At 37.8% G+C, this 25970-nt stretch overlaps 2 long non-coding RNA genes and 1 pseudogene across 2 annotated transcripts; 1 reads left to right on the top strand and 2 right to left on the bottom strand.

Annotated features, from left to right (window-relative positions):
• Positions 1–1366: 1366 nt before the first annotated feature.
• Positions 1367–25368, bottom strand: LOC123867642 (annotated as a pseudogene).
• LOC123868055 lies at positions 20362–21091 on the bottom strand. Its single transcript, XR_006796577.1, has 2 exons — positions 21016–21091; positions 20362–20423 (listed from the first exon to the last, which is right to left on the bottom strand). It is a non-coding gene; the product is annotated as an uncharacterized LOC123868055 (long non-coding RNA).
• LOC123867994 lies at positions 20418–21152 on the top strand. The gene is made up of 2 exons (XR_006796558.1): positions 20418–20498; positions 21091–21152. It is a non-coding gene; the product is annotated as an uncharacterized LOC123867994 (long non-coding RNA).
• Positions 25369–25970: the final 602 nt, after the last annotated feature.

Genomic DNA, 25970 nt, shown 5'->3' with positions numbered 1-25970 from the left:
ACTGATCTAGCACACATCACACGTGTCTATTGTATAATAGTGAATAGTGGTCGTATCTAGAATAATTACTCGGTCATTTCCTTTCACTTTTGTCGGGCGCCAACCTTCCGCTATCATACATCTGATAGAGGTATGTAGGTAGGTATAGATTGTACTGTAATATAGGTACAAACCGCGACGCGCCGTCTTGTTATATAGGTTTTCTTGACAGACGGACAGACAGACAGACAACGAAGTGATCCTATAAGGGTTCCTTTTTTGAGGTGCGGAACCTTAAAAAAGGTGTATGTAATAAATTGATCAAATGTGTAATCAAGTCATTTATTTCTAATTGAAACCTAAATCTTTAAACATATTTTACTTACGTAGGTAAACCATGTACCCCTATCTAGGTATATACCCAAAAAAATATTAGAAAAATAACTGAAAAGGAAAACAAATGCACTACGATACGAACAAATAAAAATAATAATTAACGCATAACAGGAACCACGAATTTATTGATTAAAAAATACATAGATTAAAATTAAATATAATAATATGTACTTACTAATTACTTATGTATGTACTGTACCTTTAACTACTTATACAGAAAAATGTGTTCGTTTTTGAAGGCACAATGTAAACAAACAGTGATCTTACACAAGACAATAATAGGTAGGTACCTACGCTTAGTCCATGCTTGTTTTCAAATGTTTAAATAGCAAATATAAATGAGTGACATAAGTATTTAGGATACATCATACAACCTATTTACAAAGATTCCTGTTGTGGAACATTTTCACGATAGACACCCAGTTTCTTGCTGGTTCTTCTCTGTAGGACAGACGTTCCGAACCAATGCATAGATGCATTCGACAAGTTTATTTGAATTAAAAAATACTTCTATTCTATTCTACATGTGCATTTGAACTATAATTCATTCGGTTGGTATAAATAATTCAACTACCTGTTACATTTTAATATCAATGGAATCGATAAAGGTTATTTTAATAAGACTATCCCTGGATAAGGCCCGGTATCAGAGATGAGCGGAGATGTGTTTAACATACCTACCTATCAGATAAGTGGTTGGTAGATGACGTGATAATATTTTCACTTCATGTCTATATATAATGTAATTGGTTCTATATACGTTAAACACCTATACATTCATCTCCGTTTTGGTGCATAGTTATCAGGCATTGATGTAGGAGGTACCTTTCTGTGGTATCGGGCCCTAATACTGCAGTTTTTTGAGTTACAAGCATTGACGAAAATAAGGCGTTTTATTAAACCTTCTTTGTGAGAACCTTTAGTACTAGTGACACAACATTAGGTACAAAATGAAAAAAAAATTTAGTATGACAATCCAGAATTCCTTGAGTATTTATTGAGATAACTTTTATTTCTGATTAGTACAGACTACAGATACATGGTACAACAGAAACTAGATTATTATTTTTATGCTTCAACCGCAACTTCGGCTGTGATTTCAGCGGGCAGTTGAATGCACTTCTCCCAATAACGATTCATTGTTCGATACCTGTGCATACCGACTCCAGCTAAACTATGCGCTTCATCTGGATACGACTGAAAAACATCAAAACAGAAAACAGATTAACATAAGAACCAAGAAATTCTTAGGATAAGGATCTATTAATGGTTCCTGTCAAGTGGAAAGTCGTGACTTTGTTTTGTTATTTCTGTTCTTCAGCCTAATTTATAAATAACTAGCGACCCACCCCGGCTTCGCACGGGTGGCCATTTAGGCAGCGTTCGCGAGAATCGTTAACGTACGGCAGTTTTTTCGACGCCTTACTCCACAATTTTCACTACCACGAAAAATCCTATCTATTTTCCGGGATAAAATATAGCCTATACGGATTCGGAAGAATCCCTGTAAGTAATGGTAAAAGAAATTTTGAAATCGGTCCAGTAGTTTTTGAACCTATTCAATACAAACATACAAAAATACAAAAATACAAAGGTTTCCTCTTTATAATATTAGTATAGACTAGGGGATGGCCGCGGCTTCGCCCGCTTGGATTTCGATTTTTTTAGATCCCATGGGAACTCTTTGATTTTCCGGGATAAAAAGTAGCCTATGTCCTTCCCCGGAATGTATTCCAAGTCTGTACCAAATTTCATTAAAATCGGTTCAGCGGTTGGGCCGTGAAAACGTAGCAGACAGACAGACAGACACACTTTCGCATTTATAATATTAGTATGGATGTGTTTCTTCTAATCTTCTATTTCTTCTCTTTACAGCCAACTCGTTGTTCCGATGACTTCACCAAGCTTGCGAAAAAACTTGAAGCAGACTCGCCCAACATCGGGAAGAATGACGCGCATTTATAATTTTTACGATAGTGTTTTGACTAACATTAAAAATTGTTTATAATGGCACGCATATTGCACATGAGGAGGCCCTATGTCCAACAATGGATAAATAAAAGCTGACAAACAAAAAGAAGTGTTTTATTTACTTCCCCTAATTGCTTTAAAAGAGATTCAGACTGTTCAGGTAACTTCTTACTCAAATTGAAAGTTCTAAGAAGCATAGTTAAGATAGTACATAACCAGCGTTTAGTACTTGACCAAAATTCATTTGTTTCGGTTTCAAAATACTATAACAACGACAAAACGGCTATTGTTATTCTATTTTTTCTTAGCTGACTTAAAAGCAACCAAATCACAGAAAAATTCCCGCAGAAACGCCTAAGCAACGCGTTTTGGCCGGTACTTGAGAGTTAGACAGTTAACAGACAGTTAACTTGTATCACGGTTTTATTGTTATTTTTAGTTCGCTTTTAAGTCGGCAAGGAAAAATTGATTGTACGTTATTTTTATAACTGAAGAAAGTCCATCTTACCATCTGCTGGAATGGTATATTAAGTTCTGCGAGCTTCTTCATAAGCTTGGCCGCGTTCTGGTAGTGCACGTTGTCGTCCGCGTTGCCGTGCATGAGGTACAAGTCCTTGCCTCTCAGCTTCTCGGCCAGCAGCGTGACGTCACCCGCTTGGTAACCCGCCAAGTTATCCTCCTCAGTTGGCAGGCCCATATAGCGTTCTGTGTACATTGTGTCTGGAAAAAGTAACAACTGTCTGAGTCATGTCCCTCGCAGTCTTTGAGGCGATTTGGATAACTTCTATAGTCTATCTGTTTGTTTATTTGTTACCTTTTCATCGTCAATTTGTTTAACCGAATTGGTCGAAAGGTACAGAGATAACTTGCATCCCCAAGATGGACATAAGCTACTTTTATCATGGAAAATCAAAGCGTTCTCACGAGATTTAAACAAAATCTATAAATCCATGCGGACAAAGTCGTGGGCATCATTTAGTTTGGACGTACCTACTTATATTATATATCCGAAAATAATATGTCTGTATATTATATCTGTCACTTTTTCAACCATCTGTACAACTGATTTTGACGACAGGTACCTACAGATGATACTTTTCATCCCGGAAACGGACATAGGTTAATTTTTACCCGGAAAATCAAAGAAAAATCTAAATTCACGCAAACGAATCTAGTTTCGAATAAATAAATAAATAAATAATCATTCCAAGCCTTGAGGTTATCGGAAGAAAACCTCCCGCTCACTCATTTATTCGTGTCAATCTTGCTTGATCGAAGCAATTAATCAACTCTGCTGTCGCTACCATACCACACCTCTATGAGAAAAACTTAATTAAAATGTCACTTCAACATTATCGTTAAAATTGAGTAAGTAGGTATAGGACCCCGTATGCAAAATTTTGCAACTTTGGCAGCTTTATATTTGAAAACTATAAATAAAATAACTTAGATATTTCAATCATTCAAAATATACATTTTTTGGGTCTTCAATTAAAATTCACCATTAAATAGTAACACGATTTGATACAATTTCTCCGACAGAACTAAATTCCGAAAACATGTCCAAATATCTGGATTTTTAGTTTTAGTCAGAAACTATACCTAATTCATTTTCAGTAGTTTTTAATTACGTGAATAATTAATTAGATACTAAAATATTGTAGCAGAACACCTAAATGTTTACCTTCACTGAATCGATTGAACCTAGGAACTTTCGGATTTCAGTCCAAATAGGTATACGAAGTTACAATTGTTATCTCTTTAGGGCTAAGGCGAAGAGCTATTGCAGCTATATTTAATAGAAGTCGCAAAGGTTAAGCTATCGACCAAAGGTCTTTGTGAAAGTGATGCTAAGACTTAAGAGAATCTGGAGAACTTACTATAATAAAGCCAGGATGTGACAGGCGCCCCGGAAACTCCGCATTTGAACATGTTATTGTCATCGTGGGCGAGCGTCAGCAAGGTAGCGTAACCACCATAGCTGTGGCCAAAGATTCCGACGCGTGATCGGTCGATATACCCGTAACGCCGCAGCACTTCTCTGGAAAGATTTATAGGTGCCTACAGGTTGGCTCTATTTTTAACCCCCGACCCGAAAAGAGGGGTGTTATAAGTTTGACGTGTGTATCTGTGTATCTGTCTATAGCTCCTAAACGAATGAACCGATTTTAATTCAGTTTTTTTTTTTTGAAAGGTGGATTGATCGAGAGTGTTCTTAGCTATAATCGAAGAAAATCGGTTCAGCCATTGAAAGTTACCAGCTCTTTACCTCTTTGCTTGTTTTCTTATAGAGGTTTTTGTGTCGGGGGTTATTAAATTTTGAGTTATTGAGGATCGACTCGTGCGAACAATAAAACAAAATTAGTAAATGTACGATAAGCAATAAACGATCGATCTGAGTTGTATTTTTTTGTCAATCGCCAGTGTCGATCGATATATCAACCTTATTTCAATCTTAATACTTATGATCGGCAGTAACGATCGATAAAATCGAGTACCTAGGTAAATCTATAAGAAGTTTTATTTGTTGCAATGTTTTTGTTATTATCTACTACAAAATACTGCTGCGATTGAACGAGCAAGATCCTAGGACTGCTAAACCTAGCTTGAACGGCCAATTTATAGGTAGAGACGCCGCTCTTCCTATCTATATAAACTCTAATCTCTTACCTTTCTCATACAAGAAATAAGAGTTACGAAAGTGTCGTCGAGGATGCGCCGAAAGTAAGTATATTTCTTCAGTCATGTGGATCAAGTTAGACAATGTTACCTTAAAACCACGAAGTGATCGAAAACTTCAACCGTGCCAAGTGCATTGTTGAGAGAATACAACATTTCTTGCCCGTGAAGGCCCGCGCCGCGTCTGTCGGCCATCATGTAGATAGTGTCTCGACTGGTTGTGAGGTATGAGTGGTATCCTGTAAACAAATTAAAGTTCAAAACTAGAACCTGTGCTTGTATGAACAATGAAAAATTCTAAATATATGAATCCTACTGCCACACAAAATAAAACATACCTACCAGAGACAATATACATAATTTTGTCTCAAGTTTTCGGTGTTCACGTCCGCAATATTAGACACATTTTATCGTATAAATCACGCAAATGGTCATCAAACTTCTTACCAACAGTGAAGGTATCATAAACTGTATTCGTGTTAGGCCCGGAGTATACGAAGAAAACCAGGGGGTATTTCTTCATCGTGTCGTTCAGATTGATCCCTGGCGGTAGGATCAGCCTCACGGGCGCTGGCGTCCCGTCTTCCAAGGGAACCGTGGTGATGAAGCTGCGCGGCCTGTCCTTGCCTTCAAGGCGCTCACGGACGACTGCATTCGTTTCCCACGTATAAATAGCGTTGGGCTACAACAAGTTCATGAATAAAATTGGCAGTCATTGGGGATTGGAAACTGCCGACAGCATTGAAAACTTTGAAAGAGTATCTAGTAGTTTTTGTTTTGGATTTTCAAATTAATTGTACATACTCGTAGTTATTACCCATCCCAAAATCACCAAAAAAAATCTAAATGAATATTAGGATATAAGCAAGTTACTGCAAAAATGTGTAGGATTGAACTCCACGTGCAGGCAAGTCAACATAGGTTGTATAACTAAACCTAACAGGTATACACCATAATGGCGCGGCCGCGTACCTATCCTCCGACCTACATAGACTTTCAATGAGCAGAATCCTACGTCACGTCCCGTGTGTTAATTATAGAGCTGGAATTTTATATATTTGCATGTCTGGAGTACAATAGAACCATCCATCCACTCCATCAAAAGGAGTACAATAGAACCTACTTTGAATAAATGATTTTGACTTTGACTTTGAATAACGTACCAGATTAGGATCCAATTTCAATGGGTTGACGATAAACGTAGCGGAGGGCTCTTCAGGCGAGGAGCAAGTGACAGCCATGTAGGAGCCGCCGCGGCTGGCGGAGGCCGTCGCCCACGAGCAGGGCCCGCCCTCCGGCATCGTGATGTTGCAGCTGATGCAGTGCGCACGCGCGCCCACCGTGTGCACCTGGGATCGCCACGCCGCTCTTGTTAACGTGCGAGTGAAATAACTGGAAATTTTAGAAATATTATAGTACTGGCACTGACGTACCAAACCATCAGCAGATAGAGGTGGCAGTGGGCAGTGCTTGTCTGAAGAAAAAATTTCAAGATTCTAGTGTGGGGCAGCCTCCAGCAAGCTGGGTGCAAATTATAAAGAGGGTGGTAGAAAGTGGCTGGATGAGGAAAGCCAAGGACCGGGTATGATGTGGCTCTTTGGAAAGGCTTATGTTGGGCAGTGGACGTCCACAGACTGAGAATGATGCGGTACACCTTTACGCCATAAGCATAAAGGCGTTAATCTTTTCAGTACTACCGCGTGCAATACGTTGATATGCTAAAGACACAAATGGAACTCCATGCATTGTTGACATTACTTACTACTGAAAATTATCTTCATCCATCCCAACAATATTGTTAACAGTGAACGCTCCCGGTGTGATCGAGCTGGATACGATCTGTCCATTAACCCTTATGCTCTTGTACAAATGCTGCCAAATTTTACCATCAGCTTGCTCTAAAGACCAACGCGTAGATATAAAGAAGTCTCCTTTGGTACTGAATCGTGGCAACGCGATGGGTACCCAACCATTGGGTTGCTGGCGGTGTTCGTCCTAGAAATGAAAACGGAAATGAATGAAAAGGAGAAAAATAAGAGTTGAGTTTCTCTATCATACAAGGATGAAAATAAAGGAAGTCAGGTAAATAAATATTTTGTTGGACTAGCAAAGAAGGAACTAGAATGATTTCGACTGTTATAACAGATAAACTCCAGCCTGTAAGCGTCCACTGGACGCCTTTCCAAGAGCGCGCCACCAAACACGGTCGTCCGCCTTCCTCATCCATCCGCTTCCCACTACCTTCATCAGGCCACCGCTCCAGCGGGCTGGAGGTCGTCCCACACTGCTCTTACTAGTACGCGGTCTCCACTCCAGAACACGTCTGCCCCAACGGCCGTCGGTGTGCGACAGACATGGCCTGCCCATTGCCACTTCAGCTTGCTATCTTTTGAGCTGTGTAATAAACTAAAAAAACTGGTAAACTGCCGGGTTTGAATGAGTTACGGCGTTTAATCATAATCATTGATATAGAATTAGTATTACAGTGAACAAACCTCGCACTTTCCAGTGATGACGTCACATATTTTGAGCACAGTGTAGTTTTGACGCCTGTTCAGCCAGTGAGCAGCTATCTCCGTGTCAGTGAGCCAGGTTACACCGCCCAGTATGTGGTCGGAGGTCACTTCGGGGGGTGCCTCGAGAGTTATGAAATTTGGATTACTTTGTAGATTCCAGACGTCCACTACGCGCAGTTTCACAGTTGGGTTGGTACGTCCGACCTGGAAAAAATATTTCATATTTTGATTGAACAGGATCATTCACGAGTGGATCGACGATTGCAAGCGAGTCACCTTGGAAGCATGAAGTGGTGCGCCATTTCACGTCATTCGAGGGTTCCAAGGTAGGCATATGATTGGCAGCTTCTAGTGTCCGATTCCGGACCAATCCACTCTCAAAGAACTTGGTACTGAGCAACGTCACATGATAATATGTCCATGACACAATACGTGACGATGTTTCGATTGAACGCGACTAGTGGTTCAAAGGAGAGTAGAGGGCACAAAAGCACATGATCGGTCACCCACGAGATGCACATTGCACAGATCAAGTACATACTTATAAACAGGCTTTTCCCTTGCACGACTGCACGAGGAAGGCAGTTGTTAGGGAGGAGTGGAGACGTATAAACATGCCACAACATTCAAGTGAGGACCACGATCGGTTTGTAAAGAGCAAAACTCCTGAGAAGAAGTATCGGAGGCCAAGATTTACTTTAAATCGCTTCGCTAGGAACATAGTAGGTAGTAGATACTAACTACTATTGCGCTATTCCTAAAATATTATTTACTAGAGGATGCCCACGACTTCGCGTGAATGTAAGTTTTTGAAGATCCCGTGGGAACTGTTTGGTTTCCGGGATAAAAAGTTGTCTATGTCAATAACATAGACGCAAGCTACCTCGGTACCAAACATACGAATCGGTTGAGCGGATGGGTCTTTAGGAATCCCGTGGGAACTCTTTGATTTTCCGGGATAAAAAGTAGCCTATGTCCGTCTCCGGGATATAAGCTAACTTTGTACCTTTCGTCAGAATCGTTTAAACTGTTAGCCCGTGAAAGGTAAACAGACAGAGAGACAGACACAATTTCGTATTTATAATATTAGTATGGATTTTTAATTGATTTACCTTAGGGTACTTAAGTGCAACAAGTTCAGGATACAGATCGTCAGGATCCGATTTGTCTTCAAAGTAATAATAGGAGTAGCTTTCCACTAATGTATCGTCGAAACTAGCGAAGGCCAGATATCTGCCATCCTTGGAGAACCAGGTGGCTTGCCCCGTATACATAACGTCCTCTGGAATAACAAACTAAAAAAATGATACCTAAGCCTAATCAAATCACACATAATATTATGTGGTTTCAGTCGTTTGTTCATACAAATGTGAATATCATGGGGTCCCAAATAAAAAGGTAGTAAATGCCTGAATTGTGAATGATGTTTGGCACAAAGATGTGTTCATAATGTTTGTAATGAAACACTTCCTTATTTATAACTAGGTAATACCCGCGACTTCATCCGCGTGGATTTAGGTTTTAAAAATCCTATGGGAATTCCTTGATTTTCCGAGATAAGAGTCGCCTTTGTCAATTTCTTGGATGCATGCTAACTCTGTACCAAATTTTATCAAAATCGGTTACGTAAGTAGATATTAGTGTGGACGAGTTATGTATATTATTGGAATTTTAGAAAAATTGTGTTTAAAAAGCCTGTAGGCTATATCTAAGTAATCAAAAATACACATCAATATTTTAATTAGGGCCTCAACCAGTTAAAGAGGAAGAATGTTACCTTCATAGACCCAATCCGTATGTCCATTGTAAATGACCCCTGGCACGCCATCCGTAGTGAGCCGTACTGGCGTGACACTATCCGCAGGCAAGTAGTACACATCGTTATCCAACACGTAGGCCAAGGAGTCGTTATTACCGAATATGCAAAGCTGTAACCGCTGGTGATCCGCGATGTATCTCGTACTCCTGAAAAATTACTTAGGTGTTTTTAGGGTTCCGTACCACAAAAGGAAAAACGGAACCCTTATAGGATCACTTTGTTGTCTGTCTGTCCGTCTGGCGTGTTTGTCAAGAAACCTATAGGGTTTAGGGTACTTCCCGTTAACTAGAATCATGAAATTTGGTAGGTAGGTAGGTCTTATAGAACAAGTACAGGAATAAATCTGAAAACCGCGAATTTGTGGTTACATCATTTAAAAAAAAATGTGTTTTAATTTTCAAAATAAGAAAACTATACCGAGTGGGATATCATATGAAAGGGCTTTACTTATACATCCTAAAACAGATTTTTATGCATAAACGTTTTTGATTTATCGTGCAAAATGTCGGAAAAATTACCCAAGTATGGAACCCTCGGTGCGCGAGTCTGACTCGCACTTGGCCGGTTTTCTATCGTAAGGTGGCGCTCGACGACAATCATGGTTAATAAACAGCAATGAGGAGATCTAGATTGTAGCGCGCTTGCCTAAAAGATGCCTATTCATTCTTGCTTTGAAGGTATTTAGGTTATACGTTGCAGGAAATGTGTTTGGCAGTGGACGCTGGAGATGATGATGATGATGATGAAATATTTGTATACTCACCTATTATTAATATCGTATAGGGCAAACTTAGCCGTGGTAGAGTAACGGTAGACCTACAATCAACAAAAACATATCAGAGATAAAGACAAGCGGCATTTAATAAAGTAGATAATTATAAGAAATCTTATCAACCGATTTAGTATTTCTATTATAAAATTGTTATAAGATAACCTAAACTATCTTAAATAGGTAGGTAAGTGGTTGTAATAAATTTTAACCGACTCATTATTGATAAGAATCAGCGAAACTAAAACCACAAAATCTACACACGTGAAGAAATACTTATAGGTATAGTGCGTTTCATCGAATAGTACCTATGTCATTATGTTGGCTCCCCTGTCTGTTGGGTGGTCATTGGCACCATATTATTGGCATAAGAAGACGCAGATTTTGTTTATTTTCATTTGATTTTCATTTCATTCATTCAGGAAAATCAAATGAAAATAAACAAAATCTGCGTCTTCTTATGCAAATATGGTGCCAATGACTTGGACAGGCAGGGGAGCCAACATAACGCCATAGGTACTATTCGATGAAACGCACACCCTATAACTTTCGATTGCGTTGCCTAAGACGATATTATGTCCGGAACTATATCCAAGCACCTTGATCCCAAGCAGTCTTATCTGTCCTACCCCTTAGAGTATTTTAGTACAGCACGAAGTCGCAAAGGAGGTCCTGAGTGAAGCGAGCCTACGAGATAGACTGTCTATGTTCTATTTCAAACCCTTCTCAATCTGAGAGTAGATCGATAAGGTACCAGTGGTCCGGCGATATGTGCCTTCCATGATTGGTCGAGATGATGATAATGATATAGGTAATGGTCATTAGATGACTGGTGCCTAGGTGTCAACGATTCCTGCTGCGTAGTTTATAATATTATTATCTTAGGTAGGTACCTACTTATGCGGTACGACCATATTATGCACTTTGCACATCTTAAAACTTGAATAAAAATAAGTTTTTTTTCCATTCTAGGTGTTAAAGTAGGCATTTAAGGAGTAAGTACCTAGATATTAAAATTGTAAGCATATTTTTTTGGAAAATAGTATAGAATTGAATTTGAAAGACAAATTGGTACATAATTTTTATACTTACCGACTTAACTTCACTAGGAGCCAAAATGAATTTTCTATCTTCTGAAAGTATCGGATTGCTTGTGTTCAGTTGTTGCTGAAAATTTAAAAACGTTTTATCAATATCGACACCTCCCACGTAAGTTGTTGTATCCCCAAAACTACAACTTTTCAGTAGAGCGTTTTAAAGATTTAAATTGGAATTAAAGCTCCATTTTCCAATATATTTTTATGAAATTCGGTATTTAGTTATAGTTTACAATACTTTCACATATTCTGAAAGATAATTTATAGAAATACTTCACATTTCTGAGATTTTGTTCATACAACATTTTACGGCGTGTTTCATCTTTGTAAAATATTGTATAAGATACTTACAACAAATTACGCTGGAAAAAACGGGTTGAGTGTCATCGTATGTGTTAAATACAACAGTGTACGTCGTTTAAAATTTTAAAATAATGTAGTATGTGTAGTCCGATTCATCATTTCCAACCAATGGATGTCCACTACTGGACATAGGTCTCTTGTAGGGATTTCTATATGCCACGGTCTTGCACCACCTGAATCCAGTGGCTCCTTGTGACTCGTTTGATGTCGTCTGTGCACCTAGTGGGAGTCTGTCAACGCTGCGCCTTACAGTGCGAGGTTCCAGCACCTTGGGACCTCAACGTCTATGGGTCCTTCGAATTATTCGTCCCGGCCATTTACACTTCAGCTTCGCAACCCATTTATGCCGGCTACTCTGATTTTCCTACCGATATCCACATTCTAGATTCGATCACGTAGAGAAACTACACATATAGCTCTCTAATTGCCCGCTTGGTGACTCTGAAATTTCTTATGAATTCCATTATAATATGTGACCATATTATCCCGGATCTATAATATGTCATCACTGGTAACACGCACTGTTCGAAGACTAATTTAGTTTCCGTACGCTGCCGCCGAGTCGGATTCGGTGGCTGACCTGTTTCTTGAAATTGCACTTACCTACCTGGTCCAGGTACCTGTTCCAGGCTTACACACTTTTCTATAATTTCGAGTGCAGAGCCCTCAACGATTACTGGGTGGGCCGAGACATAAGAATTAGACATAATTTTCATCTTACTCATGTTCATTTTCAGGCCCATCTGTTGTGAAACTTTGCAAAGGTCATTGAGCTGTAAATGTAGAAACTCTGGGAAACCTAATGAGGTTTCCCAGAGTTTCTGCGATAGTGACTATGTCATCGACAAATCGAAGGTGAATTTCTTTTGATGTTAATGTCAAGTTCATTCCAATCCAAGCTTAAAGATAAGGACGTCTTCCAAAGCAGCGGTAAAGAGTTTCAGAAAATTACGTCTTAATGTGCGCTCTGTCACTGCAATTGGACTGGGCTAGTCTGGTCCTATATGTCGACTGACATGGTGTTTTCGTACAGGATTCTATTTCAGCATTTGTATGAACAGGCAGTTGTTTCAGCATCTCAATAGCGACCTTAATACAGCCCCAGTTTCCACCAAATCAAAAACTTTCTCATAGTTTACAAACGCTTAGCAAAGAGGCAGATTATTATAATAGCCTTCAGTTATATTATGCATAAATAACATGTTGCAGCTTATGAATGTGACCTATATATAGTGCTTAAGCTTTTTCAGAATCAAGCTTGTTAGGGATGCTGAAAGTCATCGAACTTATTATTGTGACGATTCATAATGACTTACGATAACAACAGCTTATAGACATGAGTTCTTGAGTAATGTTTGTAACTTTGTAATTTCGTTATGCAATGAACTAGATTAATTTGAATATAAGATTCACTAACCTTTTGTGCCCACATTGCAACAAATAAACCATTACTTATTATTTATTACGGCATTATCCAATCGCCATGACGGGATTTTCAATCCCGTCATGGCGATTGGAAAATCGCTGAAAGACCTTAAGTACTGGTTTGCCACCCGCTTTCAGGAATTCTACTGTGATTCTGATATCACCGAGCGAATTTTTATCCTTGAGTTGTTTGAGAGTCATACTTATCTCCTATAAACTGGCATCTGGGATATCTTGGGTATAGTGTCCCGTCAATTTAGCTCTGGGATCTTTAGCCAAATCTTCAACAAGTCTTTGTATTGTGGTGTATAACTGTCCATAGAACTTCTCCACTTATTTCAAGAGCTCAAGTTTAGCTGAAATGAGGTGTTGTTAGTTTTTTGTCGTATCAGCAGGCCTTGTTTAGTAGACAGATCTTTCGTGAATACTTTTGAGTTCCTGTTCCGCTCTATGGTATCTTTAAAACATAATTAAAGATCCATAAGTCACGTGTTTGTACAATAGAGATCTGCCAGTAGGTAGGTGCATCTGCTGAAGACTACAGTATCATTTTTGGCCTTTTTCTGGCCACGAGCTTTAAAATCATAAAAAATATTTGTTATTTTTGGACGATAGGCCGTAAAGAAATTGGACTCCACCACCTGGCAGGTTCTACCAACCTATTTATTGGAAAGGTAGGCTCTGAAATAATATATTGTAGTAGTGATTTTTTTGTTAATTATATGGTAACCTAGTGGTATGATGAGCCGATTAGTTATTTCATTGACTATCATAGGTTTACGTCGCCATCAAACTAAATTTTAACATAGTTTTATTGTATACAATGTCGTATGTAAGAAAAAAAACAATGTCATAGCAACGTAAAATATAGCATGTAATCATACAACAAAATTTTGAGAAATAAATGCCGAAGTAAAATGTTGTATGTATCACTTAACACAAAATTTATTATAATTCTGCAACGTAAACGGTTGTATGTCATCATACAATACTGTTTTTGGGTGTCCTCAACGACGTAAATTGTTGTATGTAATCTATACAATAGTTTAGCTTGGCATCACTATTAAATTACTAAAATACGATAATGAAATAAAAAAATGCAAGCACAACCGTGACATATCAGTGTCTTGAGTTACAAACATTTCATTTGAAGTCCGGCGTGATCTGTTGTATCTGTTACATACGAGGCGCAAACGTGCGACTTCACCCCACATAAAACGTTGTAAAGGTCGATATGATATTTTACGTCGTCCTCGTTTGAAAAATACAACATTATACGCCTCATAAGTACTTTAAAAAACAACATTTTTAGGATTTTTTTTAATTGAACATATAAAATAGATAAAAATAGACATTTTTATGTAAAAAACGCAAAATGGCAATTTTGTGGCTTACAACAACTTACGTGGGAGGTGTCGATATACTGGAATGCATATGTAAGTAATATTAGGCAAAATTTTATCCTATCTATCTAATTACAAAAATATACCTACACTAAATAACAAATCAGATTCGTAAATATCAAATTCATAGGGTTCAGATTATGCAAGCATGCTTCTAAAAACCCGCCTTATTGTAAATTAAAAATCGGGCAAGTGCGAGTCGGACTTGCACACGAGGGGTTCTGTACCATGGTGTAAGAAATAACATTTTAATTTTTAATTTTTATGGCTGCCATGTTGAAATGTTTATTTGTTGTTGTAGCGGCAATAGAAATACATTCTGTGAAAATATCAACTCTCTACCTCTCTACCTATTACGGTACAGCCCACTGAACGGATGGACGGACGGACGGGCGGACAGCGGAGTTTGGTACCTAATAAGATCCCGTTGCCTGTCACCTAGCCCGTAAGTTATAGAGTAGGTAGGTACCGACTTACAAGGTGTGTCTAATGTTATTAAATGTTTAAAAAAATCGTTATTTTACATTAGGTACTAAGAAGGTATGGTAAGCAGGTATGTACGTACCATTAGTTCACCCGTGACCAGCTCTTTACTCTCATATGTTGGCACATCGAAGACGTAAATGCCAGGTTCTCCAGCTTTCGTATACGAGAACTCGGTGTCTGAAATAAACGCAAATACTTAAAAGTTCAGGTAGAGGGCAATATTTTTTAGCAAATTCAAAGTATAAGTAGGTAAGGTACGCTCATAAGTAACTCTTAGCCTAACGTGGTTACAGCTTAGAATTTAGAAATATGACTTTACCGTACCGGTAGGGTGGTGTAGTGTGTAGGTACCTGGAAGTACCATAGCATAGTAGAAGACCACCGGATCAGAGGCATTTTCGAAATTATGCAAATTGACCCACGCAGAAATCAAACCTGTGGTCTCCTAAGACTAAGTATACCTAAGTTACTAGCCGATGCTCGCGATTTCGTCGCGGTTTGGGTTTTTAATAACTGAAACTCTTTGATTTTCCCGAATAAAATATGTCTATGTCACTCTACAGGTCTTCAAATATAGGTAGGTACACATGCAAAAAATCACGGCGATTCGTCGCTCCGTTGCGACGTGATTGAAAGACAAACGAACAGACAAACACACTTTCGCATTTATATGGGTAGATAAGACCACAGGCACAACTTACCTCGTACCTAGTACCTACTATGCCCTGTGCGGCCTGTGCCATAGGTCATTAAAATTAAAACTTCATTTTTAGCCATCTTTAAAACTTGTGTAACTTAGGTTGCAGCCTACTCTTTATTCAATGACAAGTTAGCCCTTGACTGCGATCTCACGTCCTGTTATAAGTGACGATGCTAAGATACTAGAACGGCCTCTATCGGTTCTACGTGACATCACACTACTATAAAGGCGAAAGTTTGTGTATATGTGTGTGTGTGTGTATGTTTGTTACTCTTTCACGGATTTGGTTGAAATTGGGAATGGAGATAGATAATATCCTGGATTAGCACATAGGCTACTTTTTATCTCGTAAAATCAAAGAGTTCCCACGGGGTTTCGAAAAACCTAAATCCACGCGGGCGAAGTCGCGGGCATCGGCTAGTCGTTACTAAATCATTTGTCGGCATGCCTTTCTCAGTAGGGTGGTAGCTAACCACGGCCGAAGCTTCCGATCAGACCAGACCAGAATCCCAATGGGAAACTGCGACCTCCCATTAATAAGACAGCGCTCACAGGTGTTTTATTACCAGAGATCCAGGTGCCATTAAAGCCTCGCTGCGCGAACCTTCCTGACACGAAGTCCTGTAGCGTGAAGGGGTTCCGCGCCGCCACAACACTGACAAGCGCTGCCCATACCAACCACGTCCCCGACTTTGAAGAAAAATATAAGGTGTTACTTTTATCCGTCCAATGTAGCTATGTATATCTTTGTTTGTTTGTTTCCTCATAATTGCTAATAAAATTAGTTTAAATAATTTATAGTGAGCGCAAAACAAGTAGTTCAATCTGAACACGAGGCGTTTGACTGTGTATTGTACAAACATAGATAGAACAGACTCATGTAGTCTATGGCCTGCGCAAATCTCCATGTTACAAGTGATGCGACTTTAGATTGGACTGCATGTTTTGCGATGACTGTAGGGTATCGATTGCTCGAGCGTTCCTCGTAAATTATATTGGTTAAGAGATTTTAATGATCATAATTTCATGTAGCTGTAATAAATGCAAAAATACTAAAAAAAGTACCTACAGGAAGCTGCTTGGAAACAAATTAAAAAAAAACTGTCGTATAGGCTAAAGGAAATAGTACTTACCATGAGATTTTTCATACCTATCACTAATTTTATTTGGATAGGTTGACGGTATCAACCCGCCAACACAACTGTCTTATTAATGTATGTTTTATCAAAGCTTTAGTCTTATCCCAGATATGCTAGATTATCTCATGATAGTTATAATTGTATGAATACTTAATATGCCATATTATTAGGTCAGCACTGATTAGATAACAAATTTTACAAGTAGTACTTATTAAGTAGGTATCTACATATTAGTAGATTCCGATTTCCTAAAATTACTAGGAATTGATGTGTTGATTGCCTGTTTGTTCGTTATCTACGCGTTCGCGCTTCGTTCATCAGACTAGTTGAAACTTAGCATAGTTAGCATTTGTTCTTGTCGACACTTGCCTGACGTTTCCGACAATAGAGAGTTTCCTTAGTATCATCAATGAACAATATTTGAGCATAATGAGCTGGTTCCTAATAAATACATAATCTCATCTGTTTAAATAAAACCAGTACATCCAAGAAGAAACGTTTATTTGACATCAAAGTATCTGTACTATATTACTGAAGACGATATACTCTCATACAATTTTTAAAACATTTTTTTTACAATTCAACTCTATACAAATTTTCAAGTTTAAAAAGTGGTATTTAAAGTTTCAATGTTATACTTGTTCACACGATTTACGTGTATTTTGTACACTTCACACTCAAAAAATTGCCCACAACGAGTTTCCACAATTAGATTTTTCTTTCTTGAGTCTTGAATCCAAGACACATCATTTCTTGCCACGTGTTATTATGGAACGATTTGTATTGGTCAATATCCTTTTGCTGCAGACTGATGTATTCTTTCAATGTTGGAACATGATTTGAAAAATGGTTTTTGTCAATGTCCTCGTAATATTCCGATGTCATATTTAACAGCTGCCGAACAAAAAGTCAGTCACCAAATCCAACGCCGATTCTCTAAATAATTGAGATGAATCGGGGAACGACGCGCATTCCAGAGCGGAGATCCAACATGTCTGCCACGAACGGCCAAGCGACAGCGGTACTCCGTCGACCAATTAAATGATAGGTTTTCCTCCAATCTTGCCCTTTCTATAACATTTCGCATAATATAAGTTTCATTTGTTCTGCTGCTTCATCATTTATGTCTTCGTATTTGTAGAGGTCTTCACTAAATCTAATATAACTTACAGTATTACGTACAATTAATATTAATTCTATTAAGCAACATCTAAAATTTTATCACTAAACTGTCACTGAAGACAGCGAGCTATATCTGGAAAAAAATGTCGACATCGCGACAAAGCGTTAATATTAAATGAAAAGTGGATTTATGTTGTATAATTTGGGATTAGTGTAGTTCATAATGTGTGAATGCAATGCATGTGTGTGAATGTGGGGTATTTGTGTGTGAAAATGTGTGGATATGTGTGGGTATGTGTGTGGATGTGTATGTGAATATGTAGATGTGAGTGAATGTGAATGCATGTGTGTAAGCACGTAAGAGCGTGTGAGTGTCGTACGGCGGTAGACGGACCATGCTAATGTCTGCGGTGAGTACGTCGCAGCTCTTGCAGCCGACGCTCGTGCTCAGCCATGTGCTGCCGTCGTTGCTCCTCTTTGACGGCGATCTGGAATGAAAAAGTATAATATTATGTATCAAACTAATATAGCTCAAACATCTATCAATAAAATACTTACTAACATGCTCAGTTCCAATATAAATAATGGGTTTTTAATATGTTATGATAAAAAAATCTACACAGCCATATAAGAAAAACCTAAAGGATCCAATTGACTATAGGTTTTCCTGTTACTTTTACATCATTGCTTCTAGATTGACTTCTCTACTGGACTGGAAATTATTATGAGTGATTAATGGTCATCATCAGTCATAATAATTTACAGAATTTGAAATCGTCAGTGAAGTCCTAACAGTGCGTAAGTCATTTTTGACAGGTTACATTTTAATGACATTCAATGAAGATATTTTCGACCAATCGGAACCATAATATCTTTTATTTCGTCAATAACTTCATTTTATACAGTTTATACAGTTTTATTACTTTCCCGCAAAGTAGACTTTTTTGACTTACACACTGTTAGTTTACTGATGAAACGTTGATGACTTATCATTGGTGACCAGATCAAATTTCTGCTCAGCTCTCCCAGTCCCAGTGAATAAAGAATTCAAGCTAAAAATTTGGTTAGTTGGGGAGTTGCGATCTTTTGATAGTTATAAACAATCAATATCACCCAAATCACTACAGGCAACCTAGTGCTATAGGGCCAATGTTCTAAAGCCTAGCGCTCAAAACGGTCTACTTGGACTAGCAAGTTTCTGATAGGCTAGCTAGGTACTGTAGGTACTAGCTGATTGGGAAACAGCTAGTAGCTAGTATTTGCAAAACAATTGGTCCAGTCTAAAGTTGCAATATTATGGCAGTTTGTGCAGATCAAACTAAAAATTAAACACTATACCTAATTTCTACACTGACTTGATACTACGTTGATTGATATACCGAAAACAATACACAAGGCACACATGAGCTTTGATTCAATTTACTTTGGCATAAACAAGTCACTATTATCATACCAAAGTAGATAAAGCTAGCTTTAGTTGTTATCAAACAAGATGTAGAACCTTGATCTGCCAGTGTGCCTTGCGCCTAAGTCTGCATAATCACTTAACTATCTTAAGGATGAAACAAATAAAGCTAGCTTTAGTTGTTATCAAACAAGATGTAGAACCTTGATCTGCCAGTGTGCCTTGCGCCTAAGTCTGCATAAACACTTAACTATCTTAAGGATGAAACAAATAAAGCTAGCTTTAGTTGTTATCAAACAAGATATAGAACCTTGATCTGCCAGTGTGCCTTGCGCCTAAGTCTGCATAATCACTTAACTATCTTAAGGATGAAACAATGAGTAAAGCACTAAACTCACTAAAAAAGATTTCTTACAGTTTCGGCAGACAGCGGTAGCCAATATATGCAAGGAGTTGCTTTTGTCTTCCTGAACAAGTCATCCAACAGTTTAGCAGGCGCTTCCTCCTCTTTCTTCTTAAACTTCCGTGCTAGAACACACAAATTAAAAACACATTAAACTTTTTTTCATAATCCATACTTCCATATCCATACTAATATTATAAATGCCAAAGTGTGTCTGTCTGTCTGTCTGCTACGTTTTCACGGCCCAACCGCTGAACCACTTTTAATGAAAGGACATCATTCATTTTGGACCAAAAAATGAAAGTGCCGGCCAGAAAAAAAAAGTACGATATTCGGATAGAATACATAATTTCTATCATTTTTTACTATGACGTCCAATCTGTGCGCACAATGGTTACGTCGTAATAACATAAAAAATAATTTTTTTTTTTTAATTCTTAGGTGATAAAAAAGGTTGGAGTGTCATTATAATATAAAAAATATTGTATTAAAAGTAACTTACATGACCGCAAAATACTCAAGGTCAAATCCTAGTGGTCAAAATAATATAAAAACGTACCTACTATTTAACACATTCATTTTCTTTATCATAAAGAATGTTGTCTTTTTAGAGTCAATCATTACTGGTTACTCTCTCTCTCTCAAAACTTCAAATGGAATTCCGAGAAATAATGAAAAGGGACGGCTACCTGGGTGCGTGAACGCATTGTTATTGGTTGCCGACCGCCCGCGCCACGCCAGCGTCACCAGCCTGCAGCCAGTCAGTTATCCATGCGACTTTGGTTACATCGGACGGCTATCGTGACATTACTCTCTTGTTCTTAAAGTGATACAATATCAAGTGTATTTAGCGAAGCTTTTACGTAGCTCTGTGGCTTATTAACTGACATTATGAACGTACAATTGTGTATTTCGTGTCGTGTGCCTATTGGTGATCGCCGAAGTTATAGTTGGACATCCCGTGAATCACAACACATCGAAATCGTACAGTTTGTTATTGAAGATCTACTGGATCATCAGGTAAGGATTGTATTATCACTATATCGAATGAATATGCCTAAGATATTTACTACTATATTTATTATGATGTTTGTTCGTAGTAAATATCTTAGGCATATTCATTCGATATAGTGATAATACAATCCTTACCTGATGATCCAGTAGATCTTCAATAACAAACTGTACGATTTCGATGTGTTGTGATTCACGGGATGTCCAACTATAACTTCGGCGATCACCAATAGGCACACGACACGAAATACACAATTGTACGTTCATAATGTCAGTTAATAAGCCACAGAGCTACGTAAAAGCTTCGCTAAATACACTTGATATTGTATCACTTTAAGAACAAGAGAGTAATGTCACGATAGCCGTCCGATGTAACCAAAGTCGCATGGATAACTGACTGGCTGCAGGCTGGTGACGCTGGCGTGGCGCGGGCGGTCGGCAACCAATAACAATGCGTTCACGCACCCAGGTAGCCGTCCCTTTTCATTATTTCTCGGAATTCCATTTGAAGTTTTGAGAGAGAGAGAGTAACCAGTAATGATTGACTCTAAAAAGACAACATTCTTTATGATAAAGAAAATGAATGTGTTAAATAGTAGGTACGTTTTTATATTATTTTGACCACTAGGATTTGACCTTGAGTATTTTGCGGTCATGTAAGTTACTTTTAATACAATATTTTTTATATTATAATGACACTCCAACCTTTTTTATCACCTAAGAATTAAAAAAAAAAAAATTATTTTTTATGTTATTACGACGTAACCATTGTGCGCACAGATTGGACGTCATAGTAAAAAATGTTAGGAATTGTGTACTCTATCCGATTATAGTACTTTTTCTTTTTGGCCGGCACTTTCATTTTTTGGTCCAAACATGTATGAAACGTGAATGATGTCCTTTGGTACAGACTTGGGATACATCCCGGGAAGGACATAGACTACTTTTATCCCGGAAAATCTAAGAGTTCCTACAGGATTTTAAAAACCGAAATCCACGCGGGCGAAGCCGCGGGCATGCTCTAGTTATATTTAATTGTAATTTTTAGTTCATTTGCCAATTCACCCATCTTATCAATTAATCATATGAACATTCGCACATTTCACAATTCTACATAAACTAATTGATAATGGTAGTCTAGCATGTACAACACAGCTAACCTTGATATTATGCAGCCAAAGCAAAATACACAGCCTAGTACATAATATTTAAAACTATAGCCACATCAATGTTTTTATAGTTATGTAAATAATATGTAATATGTATACATAATATAAACTGAGTTTTTATGGAATATTTTTTTTTTTGTAATAATGTGCAAGATATTTTTGTCAAATGATGTACTTTCATTTTAGTTTATCAATGATTCACAATGCCAATTAAATGATTAAAGTGAACCTCTCACCTGGCTCGGGGCTTCGATCAATGGTTCGATGTCTCCTCTTCTCAGGTGGTCTCTCATCTCTATGGTTCTTATCTGGCCGGCTTACTTCCTTTGGTTTGTCATTTTTACCAACATCCCACTCTCGCATTGCAGCTTTTCGCTCCCATGGTTTCTCCTATAATGATAACCAAATACAATAATACTTTGCTTAAGAAATGAATGATCATATACGAATCTTAGCGTAGCTTTACAATAGAGTAAATGACCACATTTTAGTAGTTAATGACAAAATTAAATAATAAATTTCTTACCAATTCCCCTTTTTCTCTTTTCATATCTTGCTCTCGAAGCCAATCTTCAACTGTGCCAGGGATGGTTGAAGCTTTCGCATTATCTGTGTCTTCATTGGCCTTAGCTTTGTCAAATTCTTCCTGTGTTGAAAAGTCGACGTGTAATGTCTTAGGATTTGAGACTGGCCATGTCACTCCATGTAGAGCATGTCTCGTCTCTACAGCTTGACTGTAACAAGTATTTTATGAAAATTACTATCCAGAACAAAACAAAAAACTTGTCAAGTGCATCTATACTATAATAAATAAAATTGAAGCGACTGTCTGTTTGAACAGGCTTATCTTCGGAATGGCTGAACCTATTTTGACAGCACTTTCACATACAAGTAAAGGATTAACCAAGGAGTAACAAGGCTACTTTTTTAACCGACTTTAAAATTGGAAGAGTTGTGTTTTTCTACTTATGCACTGATATTTCCAAGATTTCTGAACCGATTTGTGTAATTTTTGCATAATCGATAGAAGTACTTTGCAACATTGTTCCATAAAAAATTTGGATTCCAACTCCTCAATCCTGATGCTGCACGGGATCCGACCAATCCACGCGGGTGATGATGCTGGCATCATCTAGTGTTCCATGACAGATGGATAGACCATACAGACTACAGACAATACAGAACTATAAGATTCCTGTTTTACTATAGCACCCTAAAAATTTAATAGTCAATTAAAGCTATACTCACTCTTCAGTTTCATATTTAACATAACATTTGGATTTAATTCTATCAATCCAGAAGCCATTATCAACAATTCTTCCTGTTCTTTGCAGTAAATTTTTCAGCTGTGGCAAAGTGAATGGCCTCACTAAGTTTGTTATGTACAAAATACTAGACTGCTTATGTCTGGGTGGACTGGGCGGTCTTGTAATTATGCTGTCATGTTCCTTGACTATTGATATTTTACGTGTCAATGCAAGGTTTGTTTCCTTGATTTTAACATTTTCTTTATCTTTATCTTCAACTTTTTTCTCCTTCTTATAACTTTCCACACTGACTGTATTATCAATTATTATTTTCGGTAGTACAGGTCGGTCAATTTTCTCAGGTACGCCTATCCTTTTATGCTTTTTCTCCTCAATCACTTCTTCAAATTCCGCAGGCTTGACATCAGGTATTATTTCTTTTAGAACATCAGTAGAAATTGTTATTGATTTTTGTGTTGATAATTTACTAGGACGTGAGCCCCATCTTCTTTTTCTGTTAGTGACCAATGGTGTTACTTCACCATTGGGAATATCTGGAGTAGTTTGTGAATTTTCTTCCTTATTTGTAGATAAACTTGCAGTATTGGAGACTTTCAAAGCATCATCCTGTGTGGAATCTGGTGATGATGATGCCCCTTTTTTTATAGTTTTATTATTCTCTACTTCAGTTTTGTTAGCAGTAATTTTGTCCTCACTATTAGACCCTGGTTGCCCTGAAATTTCAGTTGTATTTATATTAATACTTACCTCACTTGGAACAAAATTGCTTACATCTTTATCCTGGTCCAACGATGTTTTTGATTTTGCATCCTGGGATTCACTAAAACTCACTTCGGAAGATTCACAACGACTCTCCTCAGCATGCAATTCTAAAATTTCAGATTTTTCAGCTGAAAGACTCCTTTTCCTATGTGGACTTTCTCCACTGGGTAAAGATATATTATCATTTTGTCCTTTGCCAATATCTGGTTTTGGAGAAGTAATAACAGCTTCACTGTCAGAAGTCTTATCTTGAACTTCAGTATCTTTTGAAGTTTCAGTGTCTTTCAGTGTTGCTTCAGCTTCATTATTTTTGGAAGTCTCAGTATCTTTTGAAGCCTCAGTATTTTTAGAAGCCTCAGTACATTTTGAAGCCTCGGTACTTTTTGAAGCCTCAGTATTTTTAGAAGCCTCAGTACATTTTGAAGCCTCGGTACTTTTTGATGCCTCAGTACTTTTTGGAGCCTCAGTACTTTTTGGAGCCTCAGTACTTTTAGAAGCCTCAGTACTTTTTGAAGCCTCAGTACTTTTTGACGCCTCAGTACATTTTGACGCCTCAGTACATTTTGAAGACTCAGTACTTTTTGAAACTTCAGCGTCTTTTGAAGCCTCAGTATTTGTAGTCTTTTCTTCTTTAGTATTTTCTTCAACATTGTCTGTTTCGTTGGATTCTACTGTGTCACATTTAACTTCTTCATTTGTTGTTGACATAGGTGTTTCATCAGTTGAAGATGCACTTTGACTTGCACTTTGATCTGGTTCTGTCTTTGATGGTTTTGATGCTGATGCGTCTTTTATTTCAATTTCAGTTTCATCTCCTTGGCCTTCATTTTTTTCGGCATCTTTTGACTCTGTACAACGTCTGGAACGGCGCTTTGACTTTTTCTTATCTTCACTTTCTACACTCTGAGTGTCACTTGAGCTGGTAGCTCGAGTGTGCTTTCTTTTGCTCCTAGGCGATCTATCGACCCTTTCAGGTGTCGAAGGGGGGCGTGCGAGACATAATTTTAGCTTTTGAATTTCACCAACATCTCCAGAGGTCTCGGCTGATTTGACTTGCCAAACCTGATCCGGTGACTCTTTGGAAGCATCTTCCTTCGCTGACTTCAGAGGTTCAGTGGGCTTTGTTTCAGTAGTCTCAGCGGCTTCAATTACAGGTGGAGGTTCTTCGGTAGACTCACTGGCTGACGATGATGATTGTTTTCTGCTTCGTTTAGTATGTTTCGCTTTTTCAACCTTTTCTTTCTTTTCCGGAGAAGGTTTTGATTTTTTGCTAGCGGTGCGCTCACTCTTACGACGCATCGTGGAGTACGGGCTATGTCACTAAGTCCTAATTTGTTTGCAGCGGAAATCAACAATATAATAAAATTCTCATTAACAAATAGTAAAATTACTTTGTATCGCACGAGTTTCTTACAACCTTACAATTTCACAATATTATCGAAATTCACAAAGACGCCATTAGTTAAGATTCAGCAGCCATATTGAATTAACCCATAGAGACCATAGAGTAAAGTTTGCCGGAAAATATCGATACATCGATATATCGTTAATTATTTGTTGGTTATATCGATAATTTTGATCGAGATTTAATTTTTGGATCTATCGATATAAAATTCCAACTATCGATAAGCTATAAAAATCGAAATTTTTTCGGACTGGCAAACAAATTACTAAGTACCAATTTGTATGGTCGGTCCAAAAAAGTAGGTAGGTAAGTAGTAGTTAAGTAAATTATTACTTGGTTACCTACCTACATTTTACTTTTTACTCTATTATTTTACAATATATTTCCACAAATAAGGCAAGAGTTTTCTTGGAATAACAACGCGGTGGGCTCCCAGATCCTTCCGCATGGGTAATATTTTTTAACAATCATAAAACCATAAGTCCATAACCATAACCATCAGAAAACACACTACACTGTCTACATAATTTATTATTAAATAGAATATAGTTTTTTTACAAAACAAGACGTCATATATTTTTACTGAAAGTTAAAATCCATTTCGGACATTATATCCGTAAAATAACAGCTGTTTCTTGCATAACATCAAAAATTTGCCTTTAAGTCTAAATCTAAACTATAAA

The sequence above is a fragment of the Maniola jurtina genome, chromosome 1, assembly GCF_905333055.1.
Source record: "Maniola jurtina chromosome 1, ilManJurt1.1, whole genome shotgun sequence".
NCBI lineage: Eukaryota > Metazoa > Arthropoda > Insecta > Lepidoptera > Nymphalidae > Maniola > Maniola jurtina.
The sequence above is the reverse complement of the archived record's forward strand: the minus strand, read 5'-3'. Positions and strand labels throughout refer to the sequence as shown.